The sequence below is a fragment of the Bubalus kerabau genome, chromosome 6, assembly GCF_029407905.1.
Source record: "Bubalus kerabau isolate K-KA32 ecotype Philippines breed swamp buffalo chromosome 6, PCC_UOA_SB_1v2, whole genome shotgun sequence".
Lineage (NCBI taxonomy): Eukaryota > Metazoa > Chordata > Mammalia > Artiodactyla > Bovidae > Bubalus > Bubalus kerabau.
The window spans coordinates 29704886-29718646 of record NC_073629.1 but is presented as its reverse complement, the minus strand read 5'-3'; the positions used below and the strand labels follow the sequence as shown (position 1 = coordinate 29718646).

General features: G+C 40.0%; 1 long non-coding RNA gene across 1 annotated transcript; it reads left to right on the top strand.

Annotated features, from left to right (window-relative positions):
- The first annotated feature begins 3149 nt into the window (after positions 1-3149).
- On the top strand, positions 3150-6748 carry LOC129656090 (uncharacterized). Its single transcript, XR_008716178.1, has 3 exons — positions 3150-3181; positions 5807-5884; positions 6261-6748. It is a non-coding gene; the product is annotated as an uncharacterized LOC129656090 (long non-coding RNA).
- Positions 6749-13761: the final 7013 nt, after the last annotated feature.

Sequence of the window (13761 nt, the reverse complement as noted above, 5' to 3'; positions counted from 1 at the left end):
TGGCCTTGGTGTACAAAATGAAGCAAGGCAAAGGCTAACAGAGTTTTGCCAAGAGAACGCACTGGTCATAGCAAACACCCTCTTCCAACAATGCAAGCGATGACTCTACACGTGGACATCACCAGATAGGTGATCAACACTGAATTCAGACTGATTATACTCTTTGCAGCCGCAGATGGAGAAACTCCATACAGTCAGCAAAAACAAGACTAGGAGCTGACTGTGGCTCAGATCATGAACTCCTTATTGCCAAATTCAGACTTAAATTGAAGAAAGTAGGGAAAACCACTGGGCCATTCAGGTATGACCTAAATCAAATCCCTTATGATTATACAGTGGAAGTGACAAATAGATTCAAGGGATTAGATCTGATAGACAGAGTGCCTGAAGAGCTATGGACAAAGATTTGTAACACTATGCAGGAGGCAGTGATCAAGACTATCCTCAAGAAAAAGGAATGCAAAAAGGCAAAATGGTTGTCAGAGGAGGCCTTACAAATAGCTGAGAAAAGAGCAGCGGAAGGAAAAGGAGAAAAGGAAGGATAGACCCATCTGAATGCAGAGTTCCAAAGAAGAGCAAGGAGAGATGAGAAAGTCTTCCTAAGTGTGCAGTGCAAAGAAATAGAGGAAAACAATAGAATGGGAGACTAGAGATCTCTTCAAGAAAATTAGAGATACCAAAGGAACATTTTATGCAAAGATGGGAACAATAAAGGACAGAAATGGTATGGACCTAACAGAAGCCGAAGATTTTAAGAAGAGGTGGCAAGAATATACAGAAGAATTATACAAAAAATACCTTAATGAAGATAACAACAATGGTGTGATCAGTCATCTAGATCCAGACATCCTGGGGTGTGAAGTCAAGTGGTCCTTAAGAAGCATCACTACAAACAAAGCTAGCAGAGGTGATGGAATTCTAGCTGAGCTATTTCAAATCCTAAAAGATGATGCTGTGAAACTGCTGCATTCAATATGCCAGCAAATTTGGAAAACTCAGCAGTGGTCACAGGACTGGAAAAGGTCAGTTTTCATTCCAATCCCAAAGAAGGAAGGGCAATGCCAAAGAATGTTTAAACTATTGCACTCATTTCACATGCTAGGAAGGTAATGCTCAAAATCCTTGAAGCTAGGCTTCAGCAGTATGTGAACCAAGAGCTTCCAGATGTACACGCTTGATTTAGAAAGGCAGAGGAATCAGAGATCAAATTGCCAACATCCATTGTATTATAGAAAAATCAAGAGAATTCCAGAAAAATATCTACTTCTGCTTCATTGACTATGCTAAAGCCTTTGACTGTGTGGATCACAACAAACTGTGGAAAATTCTTCAAGAAATGAGAATACCAGACCACCTTACCTGTCTGCTAGGAAACCTGTATACAGGTCAAGAAGCAACAGTTAGAACTGGATATGGAACTACAGACTGATTCAAAATTGGGAAAAGAGTATGTCAAGGCTGTATATTGTCACCCTGCTTATTTAACTTATATGCAGTGTATATCATGTGAAATGCTGGGCTGAATGAAGCACAAGCTGGAATCAACATTGCCAGGAGAAATATCAATAACCTCAGACATGCAGATGACACCACCCTTATGGCAGAAAGTGAAGAAGAACTAAAAAGTTTCTTGATGAAAGTGAAAGAGGAGAGTGATAAAGTTGGCTTAAAGCTCAACACTCAGAAAACTAAGATCATGGCATCTGGTCCCATCACTTCTTGGCAAATAGATGGCGAAACAATGGAAACAGTGACAGATTTTATTTTCTTGAGCTCCAAAATCACTGCAGATAGTGACTACAACCATGAAATCAAAAGACACTTGCTCCTTGGAAGAAAAGCTATGTTAAACCTAGACAGTGTATTAAAAAGCAGCGACATTACTTTGCCAACAAAGGTCCATTTGGTCAAAGCTTTGGTTTTCCCAGTAGTCCTGTACGAACGTGAGAGTTGGACCATAAAAAAGGCTGAGTGCCAAAGAATTGATGCTTATGAACTGTGGTGCTGGAGAAAACTCTTGAGAGTCCCTTGGACTGTAAGATCAAACCAGTCCATCCAAAGGAAATCAATCCTGAATATTCATTGGAAGGACTAATGGTGAAGCTGAATGTCCAATACTTTGGCCACCTGATGTGAAGAGCTGACTCATTAGAAAAGACCCTGATTCTGGGAAAGATTGAGGGCACGAGGAGAAGGGGATGACAGATGATTAGATGGCTAGGTGGCATCACCAAATCAATGGACATGAGTTTGAGCAACCTCTGGGAGATGGTGAAGGAAAGGGAAGCCTGGGGTGCTGCAGTCCATGGGGTCTCAAAGAGTTGGACATTACTGAGCAACTGAACAACAATATTCTGTTTTTAAATTTTAGATCATCTACCATGTCAGATCTTCCTGACACCAGGGCTTCCCTGGTGGCTCAGAGATTAAAGCGTCTGCCTGCAATGTGGGAGATCTGGGTTCAATCCCTGGGTCGGGAAGATCCCCTGGAGAAGGAAATGGCAACCCACTCCAGTATTCTTGCTTAGAGAATCCCATGGATGGAGGAGCCTGGTGGGCTACAGTCCACCGGGTCACAAAGAGTCCGACAGGACTGAGCACTTTCACTTCACTTCACTTCACCATGTTTTAACCCACAGATGTTCTTCTGTGCTCTCTTTTCCACATTATCCTGTTTCGTCTTGTGGATGTGAAACCAAGCAGGACTCTGGGTCTCCTGGGCACAGAAGCCTTTCCATGTCCCCAATCTTTGTAGAGAACAGGCTCCAGCCTGCATGACCTTCCTTTAGTTCCAAAGGGCAGATTTGAACAGTTGCTATTCAGAGAAGGGAGGAGATATGAGATAAGAGTGGAGCAGCCAAGAAATAATAGTAAAGCCTTGGGGCAGAGTACTGGTTCTGCCTCCAGGGATATACATAACAATATCTTTGAGCTCTTTATAGAACTAGAAGCAACAAGTGGAAGATATCAGCATTCTTCATACCAGAGAAGACCACCTGAGGTTGGGTTAAGGGAACCAAAGAAGCTCATCAGGAGATTACCTGTGATCAGATTAAAGAAGTGTAGTCCCTGTACTCACAGTAATCTTGTCAGCAACCCCACCCTTGAAATGTTGCTATAAAATTCCTCAAGAAATCCTGATTTGGACAGTTTTGGAGTCTTCTGCATCCTCCTTTGCCTGGTAAAGCAATATAGCTATTCTTTTCTACTTCATCCTAAACTCTGTTTCTGAGGTTTGATTTGGCAGTGGTAAAAAGAGGCCTTTTGGGGCATCAGATGCAATATTTTATCTCTCTAGTAACATTACAGGATTTGGTTTGTTTTATTGGATAGTTGGTTGGTTTTACAGTTTAGTTTAACTCTCTAAATTGTCTCTGTTTCTTCAAAGTTCCTTCCTTCTTCATGGTCTGTTTAGGTCTCTCTCTTATATTGTAGGCTTTCCTTAAATGTATGGTAATCCAATCACATTTTAAAATGAGGTGCTTAAAAAATGATCAGGAACACAGATGGCGGAAGTTTTGTAAATGGTGGGTGTGGCTGTTGTTGTTTATTCACTAAGTCATGTTCAACTCTTTGGGGTCTCCATGGACTGTAGCCCACCAGGCTCCTCTGCTAATGGGATTTTCCAGGCAAGAATACTAGAGTAGGCTTCCATTTCCTTCTCCAGGGGATCTTCCCAACCCAGGGATCAAACCCACATCTCCTGCATTGGCAGGCGGGTTGTTCACCACTGAGCCCCAGGGAAGCGTGTCCTTTCTCTTAGTAGGCAGGCTTAAGACGTCTCCTAGTGATCCTCAGCTCCCTCCCAATGGTCCTGGCCTTTGCAGTGAATGATTGTTACTGTGTCCGAGCTTGCTCTGCATGCTTCATGATAGGCCAATAAATCCAAGAGATGAGGTGTTGTGGCAAGGAATATGACTTTATTCAGACAGCCAGCTGACTGAGAAGATGACAGACTAATGTCTTCAAATAACCATCTTATTGGGTCTGCATGCCAGATTCTTTTATAAAACAGAAATGGGAGGAGGTAGGGAAATACAGTAAAAAGGCCATTGATCTTACAAATATCTCCTAGAATAGCAAGCCACAGGCAAAGGATGTGTTATTTCTTCCTTCCTACCATCTACAGGGGGACAGGGTTCTGAACATAAGCACTTTAATTTAACTGTCAAGCAGAGGGGCAGGATTCTCTGAGGCAGGTCTTTATGTACAATTATAATAACAAAAGCAACCAAAATCAAGTCAGAGAAACAGTTCCAACACAGAGTCAGAATTGGCTTTTCCCTGCAACAGGATTATTTTTTCAAAGAGAGTTGGTCTTTGCTCTCAGTTCCTGGGAAGTCATTTCTGAGCCCTTGAAATTTTCTGCCTGGTAAGAGTATCTTGTTTATCTGGGTCCTATGGCCATGCCAGACAGTCTATGCTAACAGTGTGATTTCTAGTGGTGGCTCTCGACCATGCAGTATCAGCTCAACCTCCAGAGGGGCTAAAGATTAAGGTTAGCCAAACAGGCAATCAAGTTTACATGATTAAGCCCCAATACAAATTCCTCAGTTGGTAGTGTTAGATGTGTATTGTCACACACTGTTGCTGTAAGAAGTAAGCAGTATCTGTATTCAGTTCAGTTCAGTTCAGTCGCTCAGTTGTGTCCAACTCTTTGCGACCCCATGAATCGCAGCACACCAGGCCTCCCTGTCCATCACCAACTCCCGGAGTTCACTCAGACTCATGTCCATCGAGTCAGTGATGCCATCCAGCCATCTCATCCTCTGTCGTCCCCTTCTCTTCCTGCCCCCAATCCCTCCCAGCATCAGAGTCTTTTCCAATGAGTCAACTCTTCGCATGAGGTGGCCAAAGTACTGGAGTTTCAGCTTCAGCATCATTCTCTCCAAAGAAATCCCAGGGCTGATCTCCTTCAGAAGGGACTGGTTGGATCTCCTTGCAGTCCAAGGGACTCTCAAGAGTCTTCTCCAACACCACAGTTCAAAAGCATCAATTCTTTGGTGCTCAGCTTTCTTCCCAGTCCAACTCTCACATCTATACATGACCACAGGAAAAACCATAACCTTGACTAGATGAACTTTTGTTGGCAAAGTAATGTCTCTGCTTTTCAATATGCTACCTAGGTTGGTCATAACTTTCCTTCCAAGGAGTAAGCATCTTTTAATTTCATGGCTGCAGTCACCATCTGCAGTGATTTTGGAGCCCCCAAAAATAAAGTCTGACACTGTTTCCACTGTTTCACCATCTGTTTCCCATGAAGTGATGGGACTAGATGCCATGATCTTCGTTTTCTGAATGTTTAGCTTTAAGCCAACTTTTTCACTCTCCTCTTTCACTTTCATCAAGAGGCTTTTGAGTTCATCTTCACTTTCTGCCATAAGGGTGGTGTCATCTGCATATCTGAGGTTATTAACATTTCTCCCGGCAATCTTGATTCTAGCCTGCGCTTCTTCCACCCCAGCATTTCTCATGATGTACTCTGCATAGAAGTTAAATAAGCAGGGTGACAATATACAGCCTTGACGTATTCCTTTTCCTACATGGAACCACTCTGTCATTCCATGTCCAGTTCTAACTGTTGCTTCCTGACCTGCATATAGGTTTCTCAAGAGGCAGGTCAGGTGATCTGGTATTCCCATCTCTTTCAGAATTTTCCACAGTTTATTGTGATCCACACAGTCAAAGGCTTTGGCATAGTCAATAAACCAGAAATAGATGTTTTTCTGGAACTCTCTTGCTTTTTCGATGATCCAGCAGATGTTGGCAATTTGATCTCTGGTTCCTCTGCCTTTTCTAAAACCAGCTTGAACATCAGGAAGTTCACGGTTTACATATTGCTGAAGCCTGGCTTGGAGAATTTTGAGCATTACTTTACTAGCATGTGAGTATCTGTATAACTCCACAGGGAAGGGAAGACTGGATTCTCTGCACTTAAAATTGCAGTGTCTCCTGGACACTGCTTTATATGCCTCTTCCCTTGGGTGATTTTGATCTCTCTCCTTTTGCTATAATAACTCGTAACCATGATTGTAATAGCTTTCAGTGAATTTTGTCAGTCCCAGCAATTTATCAAACCTGAAGGTGGTCTTGGAGACCCCTAAATATGCAATGCCTTTGTGTAATCCTCTCCTTTTGAGTGTGGATTGGACTTTCTCATTTCTAGCAAAGAAAATATCCCAGAAGTGATGGGATGTCCATTCTGAGATTAGTTTATATATAAGTTGAGGCTTCCATTCTGGGTGCTTCTTCTTGAATAGCTTGCCCAGGGAGAAGACAGCAGTCATGTCCTGAGACACCTCCAAGGAGAAGCTCACTTATGAGAGTCCAGCAGCCACATATATGTGCTTGGAAATGGATGTCATTTCAGTTGACAGCTTGACTGCAATCCCACAAGAGACCTTGAGCCAGAGGTACTCTGTTAAACTATGCTCTGATTCTTGGCCTGGAAATGGTGAGGTAATAAATTTTGTTGTTTTAAGCTGCTAAATTCTGGAGCAATTTGTTACACAGTGGGTGACCATGTAAGGTGATGAGGAGGATCCTATGTATTGAGTGTCCAGAATTGTTTTTAATCTGTAGGTATTTTTCCTGAGGCCATTCAATTTCTTTGAAGAAGAACTCTCCAATCTCCCAGAGAATATATGCCTGGCTGTCTGAGTTCAGGGGCCAGAGCTGGAAAAGGGACCAAACTTTCACTTATTCCCCCCATTTTTAGCCCCAAGGCAAACCTCTGCCTTCCAGTGTGTTTGGTGTACCTAATTCTGAAGCCTCTCCCTGGGCATCTGTCTGGAGAAGTTGTTGTAGCTACATCCAGGTGGAGAAGGGGCCTGGTGGGTCTAATTGTTTCATGTGTAGACTTTCAAAAATTTTCCTTATTTTCAGCCCAGATCCTTTTTCTCACCTTTTAAAATAACTGATATCATTCACAAAAATCAACCCCAGAACCATTACAGATCTACCACGAAAAACAAAACTGTAAAATTTTAGTATATAACATAGAAGAATATAATGACCTCAGGTAGAGAAAGATGTCTTAATATAATTTTTAAAAATATAAATTACAAATGAAAAAAATATAAATTGGTCTCCATGAAATATAAGAATTTTTGCTTATCTAAAAACATAATAAAAAGAGTAGAAAGACAAGACATATAGAGATACAACACATATCATCCACAACAGGTTCATAACCAAACTATAATATACAAAGGTATTGCAAAAATCAGTAAGAAAACAAAGGCAACCCACTGGAAAAATATGGGCAAAAAACCCTGAACAGGCAATTCACAAGTGAGGCCATTGAACAAACATGTGAAGAAATACTTAATATTTTTAGGAATCAATGAAATACAAATAAAAATCTAAGTGAGGTACCACAACATATCCATTGTACAAATGCAAATATCTATGAGTAGAAGCATCGTTAGTAAATTGTCGTTATGTTCAGACAATAGAATACTATACATCCAAGAAAATGCACAAATACATGTAAGATACATGTAACACAATGGATAAATCTTGAAACACGTTTTTAAATAAAAAAGCAAGATATGAAAAAGTAAATATAGTATGATTCTATTTACATAAAGTCCCAAGTCAGGAAAAATAAATTGTAAAATTTCATATTGATTTTATATATATAAAATATATGTGTAAGCATACCTCATAGATATTGTAGGTTTGGTTCCAGACCACCACAATAAAGTAAATATCACTATAAAACAAGTCATATGAACTTGTTTGGTTTTCCAGGGCATATAAAAGTCTATTAAATGTGCAATAGCATTTGTCTAAACCAATGTACATACCTTAATTTTAAAATATTTTATTGCTAAAAAAGGCTAACCATCATCTGTGCCTTCCACGAATCATAGTTGTTAAATGAAAGATCACTGATCACAGATCACCATAACAAAGATAATAAGAGTGTGAAAGTTTGAAATATTGTGAGAATCACCAAAGTCTGACACAGAGTCACAAAGTGGACAAATGCTGGGAAAATGGGATTGACACATTCACAACACGGATAGACGGAGAGGGCGTTATGCCAAGGGAAATCAATCAGACAACGATGGCTGCCTTGGGACAATATGGGCAATAATCAAGTAATATCTTTGTATGCTGACATATTGTAACTGGCGAGCATTTTTGAAACATATAGAAATATCAGATTACTTTGTTGTGAAACAGGAGCTATAGTAGTGTTGTAGGTCAACTGTACTTCAAAAACAAACTCAAAAAAAAGAGATCAGATTTGTGGTTACCTGAGTTCAGGGGAGGGAGAATTGGATGAAGGCAGTCAAAAAACCACAAACTTCCAGTTAGAAGATAAATAAGTCCTAGGGATGGAATGGACAACAGGATGAGTTAACACTGCTGTATGTTATACATAAAAGCTGTTAAGAGAAAAAATCTTGAGTTTTCATCACAAGGAAAAAACATATTTTTTCTGTTTATGTAATTCTGTTTCTATAGGAGATGATGGATGTAGACTAAGCTCACTGTATTAATCATTTTATGATGTATGCAAGTCAAATCATTATGCTGTCACACCTTAGACTTATACAGAGCTGTATGTCAATTATATCTCGATAAAGCTGGAAGAAAAATTTTAAAATAAATAAAAAGGGAAGGAAAAAAAATGAGGCTGATAGATTTGTTCGACACAAGGTTGCCACAAACCTTCAATTTGTTTAAAAATAATTAAAAAAAAAACAAACGCAATATCGGCAAAGCACAATAAAGTGAAGCACAATAAAATGAGGTATTCCTGTGAAAAAACAGGCAGTTACCATAAAAGTCAGGATAGTGGAGAGAGATTACCATCAGTAAGGAATGCTAGTAATGTTGCATTTCCTGACATGGGTAATGTTTAAGGAGTGTGTGCTTTATAATGATTGGTTATTCTGTATATTTTATGTATTTTTCTGTGTGTGCTATATTTATAATCAGCAGTTTAATTCCTTTTTTTTTTGGTCTTCTCTGCATTTTTGCTTACTGTAGTTCTGCTGTTTAAAATGCTCCTTATTTATTTTTCTCAAGGTTATCTTTATCATGGGCTTCCCTGATAGCTCAGTTGGTAAAGAATCTGCCTGCAATGCAGGAGACCCCGGTTCAATTCCTGGGTTGGGATGATCCCCTGGAGAAGGGATAGCCTACCCACTCCAGTATTCTGGCCTGGAGAATCCCAGGGACTGTACAGCCTATGCGGTCACAAAGAGTCAGACATGACTGAGTGATTTTCACTATCTTTATCGTTACACCTTTATATGCTATCCGTTCCCCTCTTTAAGCAGTATTTATTACTTCCCTGCCATGCACAACGTGAGCCTGGGTGTTTTTTCTCATCTCTCACCTCATTCTCTTCATCCAGTTTCAGTTAGTAACATTACCTGACTCGGTATTAAACATATTAAATATGTTTATTCTATTCCTAGGCTTCCCTGGTGGCTCAGATGTAAAGAATCCACCTGCAGTGAAAGAGACCTGATTTCGGTTCTGGTTGGGAAGATTCCCTGGAGTAGGGCATGGCAACCCACTCCAGTATTCTTGCCTGGAGAATTCCCATGGACAGAGGAGCCTGGTGGGCTATAGTCCATGGGGTCACAGAGAGTCAGACATGACTGAGCAGCAAAGCACAGCACAGCATATCCCAGGCCTCCTTGATTTGTCACCCTTAAATGATACCTTTTTGATTCTGAGCTGAAGTTTTCCAAAACTTATTCTACTTCCAAATTGTCTCCTTCCATTTTGTGATGGTTCTAGTTTCCTTACATTGTCAGAGCACGTAACAGTGCATCACCCTCACTCATAAGTTTCTTTTTCTTATCTGGACCTTTATGTTTGTTTATTTGTTTTTTATCTGAGATGATTCTCACTGACAGCTAAATGATTCTCCTTCAGCTCAAGTTTGCCTATGTTCTCTGCTGTTAGTTCTTGAGCAGTTTCCTTAAGAAAGGTTTGTATAATCAATATCCTTTGGGTTCTTGCTGACTTAAAGCTGTTCATCAGAAACCTTTATGTGTAAAGAACAGTTTGGCTGAATAAAAAATAATCTTTGCTTTTCTTTACTTTGGCAAAGTAATGTCTCTGCTTTTTAATAAGCTGTCTAGGTTGGTCCTAGCTTTTCTTCCAAGGACCAAACATCTTTTAATTTCCTAGCTGCAGTCACCATCTGCATTGATTTTGGAGCCCCCCAAAATAAAGTTTCTCACTGTTTCCATCATTTCCCCATCTATTTGCCATGAAGTGATGGGACCAGATTCCATGATCTTAGTTATTCCATGATCTTAGAGTATATTGTAGTTATTACTCTTGTGTTTTCTGGCATTCAATTTTGCTGTTTGGGGAAGTCTATGTCAATTTGTTTTTCTTTCCTTTTAAATGATTTTAACATTCTACATGCGTGTGTGCATGCTAAGTCACTTCAGTCTAGTCCAACTTTGTGACCCTATGGACGGTAGCCCACCAGGCTCCTCTGTCCGTGGGTCCTCCAGGCAAGAATACTGGAGTAGGTTGCTGTGCCCTCTTCCAGGGTATCTTCCCAACCCAGGGATCGAACCCACATCTCTTATGTCTACCTGCATTGGCAGGCAGGTTCTCTACCACTAGCGCCACCTGGGAAGCGCTATCATGTGGCTCACCAAACAATTCTTCCTTGAAATTTGGATAAATTCACTTTTTACTAGAATTTACTTATTGATCATTGGTTCTAGCAGTTCTTCTGATAGTCCCTAAAATGACATTGCAAAGAATAATAACAGAGGCCAAGGAAAGGCCTTCATTGCTTATTTCTTTAAATACTATTATTACCCTGGTCAAACTTAAAACTCAACGTTCAGAAAACTAAGATCATGGAATCTGGTCCCATCACTTCATGGCAAATAGATGGGGAAATGATGGAAACAGTGAGAAACTTTATTTTGGGGGGCTCCAAAATCAATGCAGATGGTGACTGCAGCTAGGAAATTAAAAGATGTTTGGTCCTTGGAAGAAAAGCTAGGACCAACCTAGACAGCTTATTAAAAAGCAGAGACATTACTTTGCCAACAAAGGTCTGTCTAGTCAAAGCTATGGTTTTTCCAGTAGTCATGCATGGATATGAGAGTTGGACTGTGAAGAAAGCTGAGCACCAAAGAATTGATGCTTTTGAACTGCGGTGTTGGAGAAGACTCTTGAGAGTCCTTTGGACTGCAAGGAGATCCAACCAGTCAATCCTAAAGGAGATCAATCCTGAAGATTCATTGGAAGGACTGATGTTGAAGCTGAAACTCCAATACTTCGGCCACCAGACCCATTGGAAAAGACCCTGATGCTGGGAAAGATTGAAGGCAGGAGGAGAAGGGGACGACAGAGGATGAGATGGTTGGATGGCATCACCGACATGATGAACATGTTTGAGTAGGCTCTGAGAGTTGGTGATGGACAGGGAGGCCTGGCGTGCTGCAGTCCACAGGGTCGCAAAGAGTAGGACACGACCGAGTGACTAAACTGACCCTGGTCAAAAGTAATCCTGCCCTTGTTAACTCTATTTTTCTAGACCTTTGATAGGTATCAACCCAGAAAAGAAAAAACAAAAAAAAAAGAGGCATAATTCCATCCAATAAATGCACATATTTAAAGTGTACTATTTGATGAGTTTTGATATAGACAGTTTTGGCATACATAGGCCCCACAGTTTTGGCTCCTAAAGCATGTGAATACACACAATTCTCCTTGACAGCCTTATTTGATGACTAACTCTGCAAGAAGAAAAAGAAATTTCAATCCTCCTCCAAAGGAAAACTAAACAATACACACAACAGGATGCCTGATATATCAGCTGAAATCCCCAAATACAAGTCTGAGGTTTTGCCTAAATATTCTTCAAAGTCTTTTCTTCTTCTTCTTTTTTTTAAAGGGGGGGCTCTAGTGTCTTTTCTTGTATTTTATCCTGAACATCTTTTTTTTTAATATAACTTCTTTATTTCAAGTATTTGGATAAATAATATATAATTTTGAAAAACTCTGTAAGAATTTAGAAAATATAACCCACCACAACGACAAAAGAATCATTACAACCCTTTAAAACTGTTCAAAGATCCATATTTTTATAGTGTTATTGTCTAGTCCTGAAAGAACCAGCTCATAGAAGCCACATAATACAAATTACAGTACATCTAAGTTATAATTTTATGTTCACATTACATATAAGTATTCCTCAATATATTCATAAGTAATCCCTGGACATTTTTTGTTCATCCCTGAAGGTTTTTATCCTTTTATAAAACAAATACTTTATAGTGGACAATCCTATATATGAAGTGATCATATGAAGATGTGAAGTGATCAAGGTTAACATTACCAGTAAGATATCAAATCATCGTGTTGTATTTTCAGATATCATACATTAAAAAAGGTACATCACTTTGTAGTATCCTTCCAAATAATGCAGAACCTCAATAATTATAAGAAAACGTCAGAAAACTGTGAGATGATTGTCCCAATTGTGGGATAGTGTATAAAATAACTGTATTCTTCAAAAGGGCATCCCCAGTGACTCAGTGGGTAAAGAATCCACCTGCAATACAGGAGACACAGGAGACATGGGTTCAGTCCCTGTGTTGGGCACATCCCCTGGAGGAAGGCATGGCAACCCACTCCAGTATTCTTGTCTGAAAAATCCCGTGGACAGAAAAGCCTGGAGAGCTACAGTCCATGGGGTTGCAAACAGTCAGACTTGACTGAGCAGGAGCACAATAGATAGAGAGATATGATTCTTCAAAAGTGTCAAGTCTTGAGAATTCCCTGGCAATCCAGTGGTTTAGACTCCGTGCTTTCACTGCCAAGGGCCCAGGTTCAGTCCCTAAGTGAGGAACTAAGAGAAATCCCAGAAACTGTGTGGTACAGCCAAAAACAAACAAAAAAACCATCCAGTTTTGTGTGTTCATTATTCTTAATAGTTGCAATGTATTTCATTGTATGAATGCTGTATAAATGACTTAACCAGTTCTCCATTAACACACACTTAGGATATTGCCAGTTTTTCTCTACTACAAACAATGCTCCTGTAATACTATTCTACATATTTTGGGTCTTTTTGCAAGTAAATCTGTAGAACTCATTCTTGGATCAAATACTAGATGCATTCAAAAATTTTTTATAGGTATTATCAATTTCCTTCTTCAAAAGCTAAAGCAATCAATAGTACTTTTTGCTCCAACCTTACTTTCAGCATTATGAAAGTTCCTTTCTCCCCAAATCATCTACAACACTATTATCAATTATTTTTATATTGACCAATGTAATAGAGTAAAAAGTGATGCATTGGAAGGAGGATTTGGGAGAAAAGGTGAAGTACAAAGCACCAGAAATCTGTCTCCCTGCCTAGACAATAGCTGCACTGGCAAAATCTGTCTGGTGAAGCTATTTTGGAATTCTGACATCTGTAGAAAGGCTTGCAACTTCCAGGGGAAGGCTTGGACAGTAAATTGTGGTTAATTCCGGTCAAGCTAAGCTCGTAGCTCAGCAGCAGTCCCCTATTTGTATATCCTAGTCCCACAGCAGGCAGCTGTGCACATGTTTCAGAAGGAACTTGGATGGAGCTTGTGGGAACCAAGGTAGGTAACAGGATCTTGTCCTCTAAATGTGGGGAAATCTGTTCTGACTGGTGATTGTTTCTTTTCATCAAGTGCAGACACAGAGTTGGGCAGCCGTTGCTACATCAGCCCCACGTTGTTACAAGCCTCTCCAGCTCTGTCTGAAATGACTTCCAAGGTA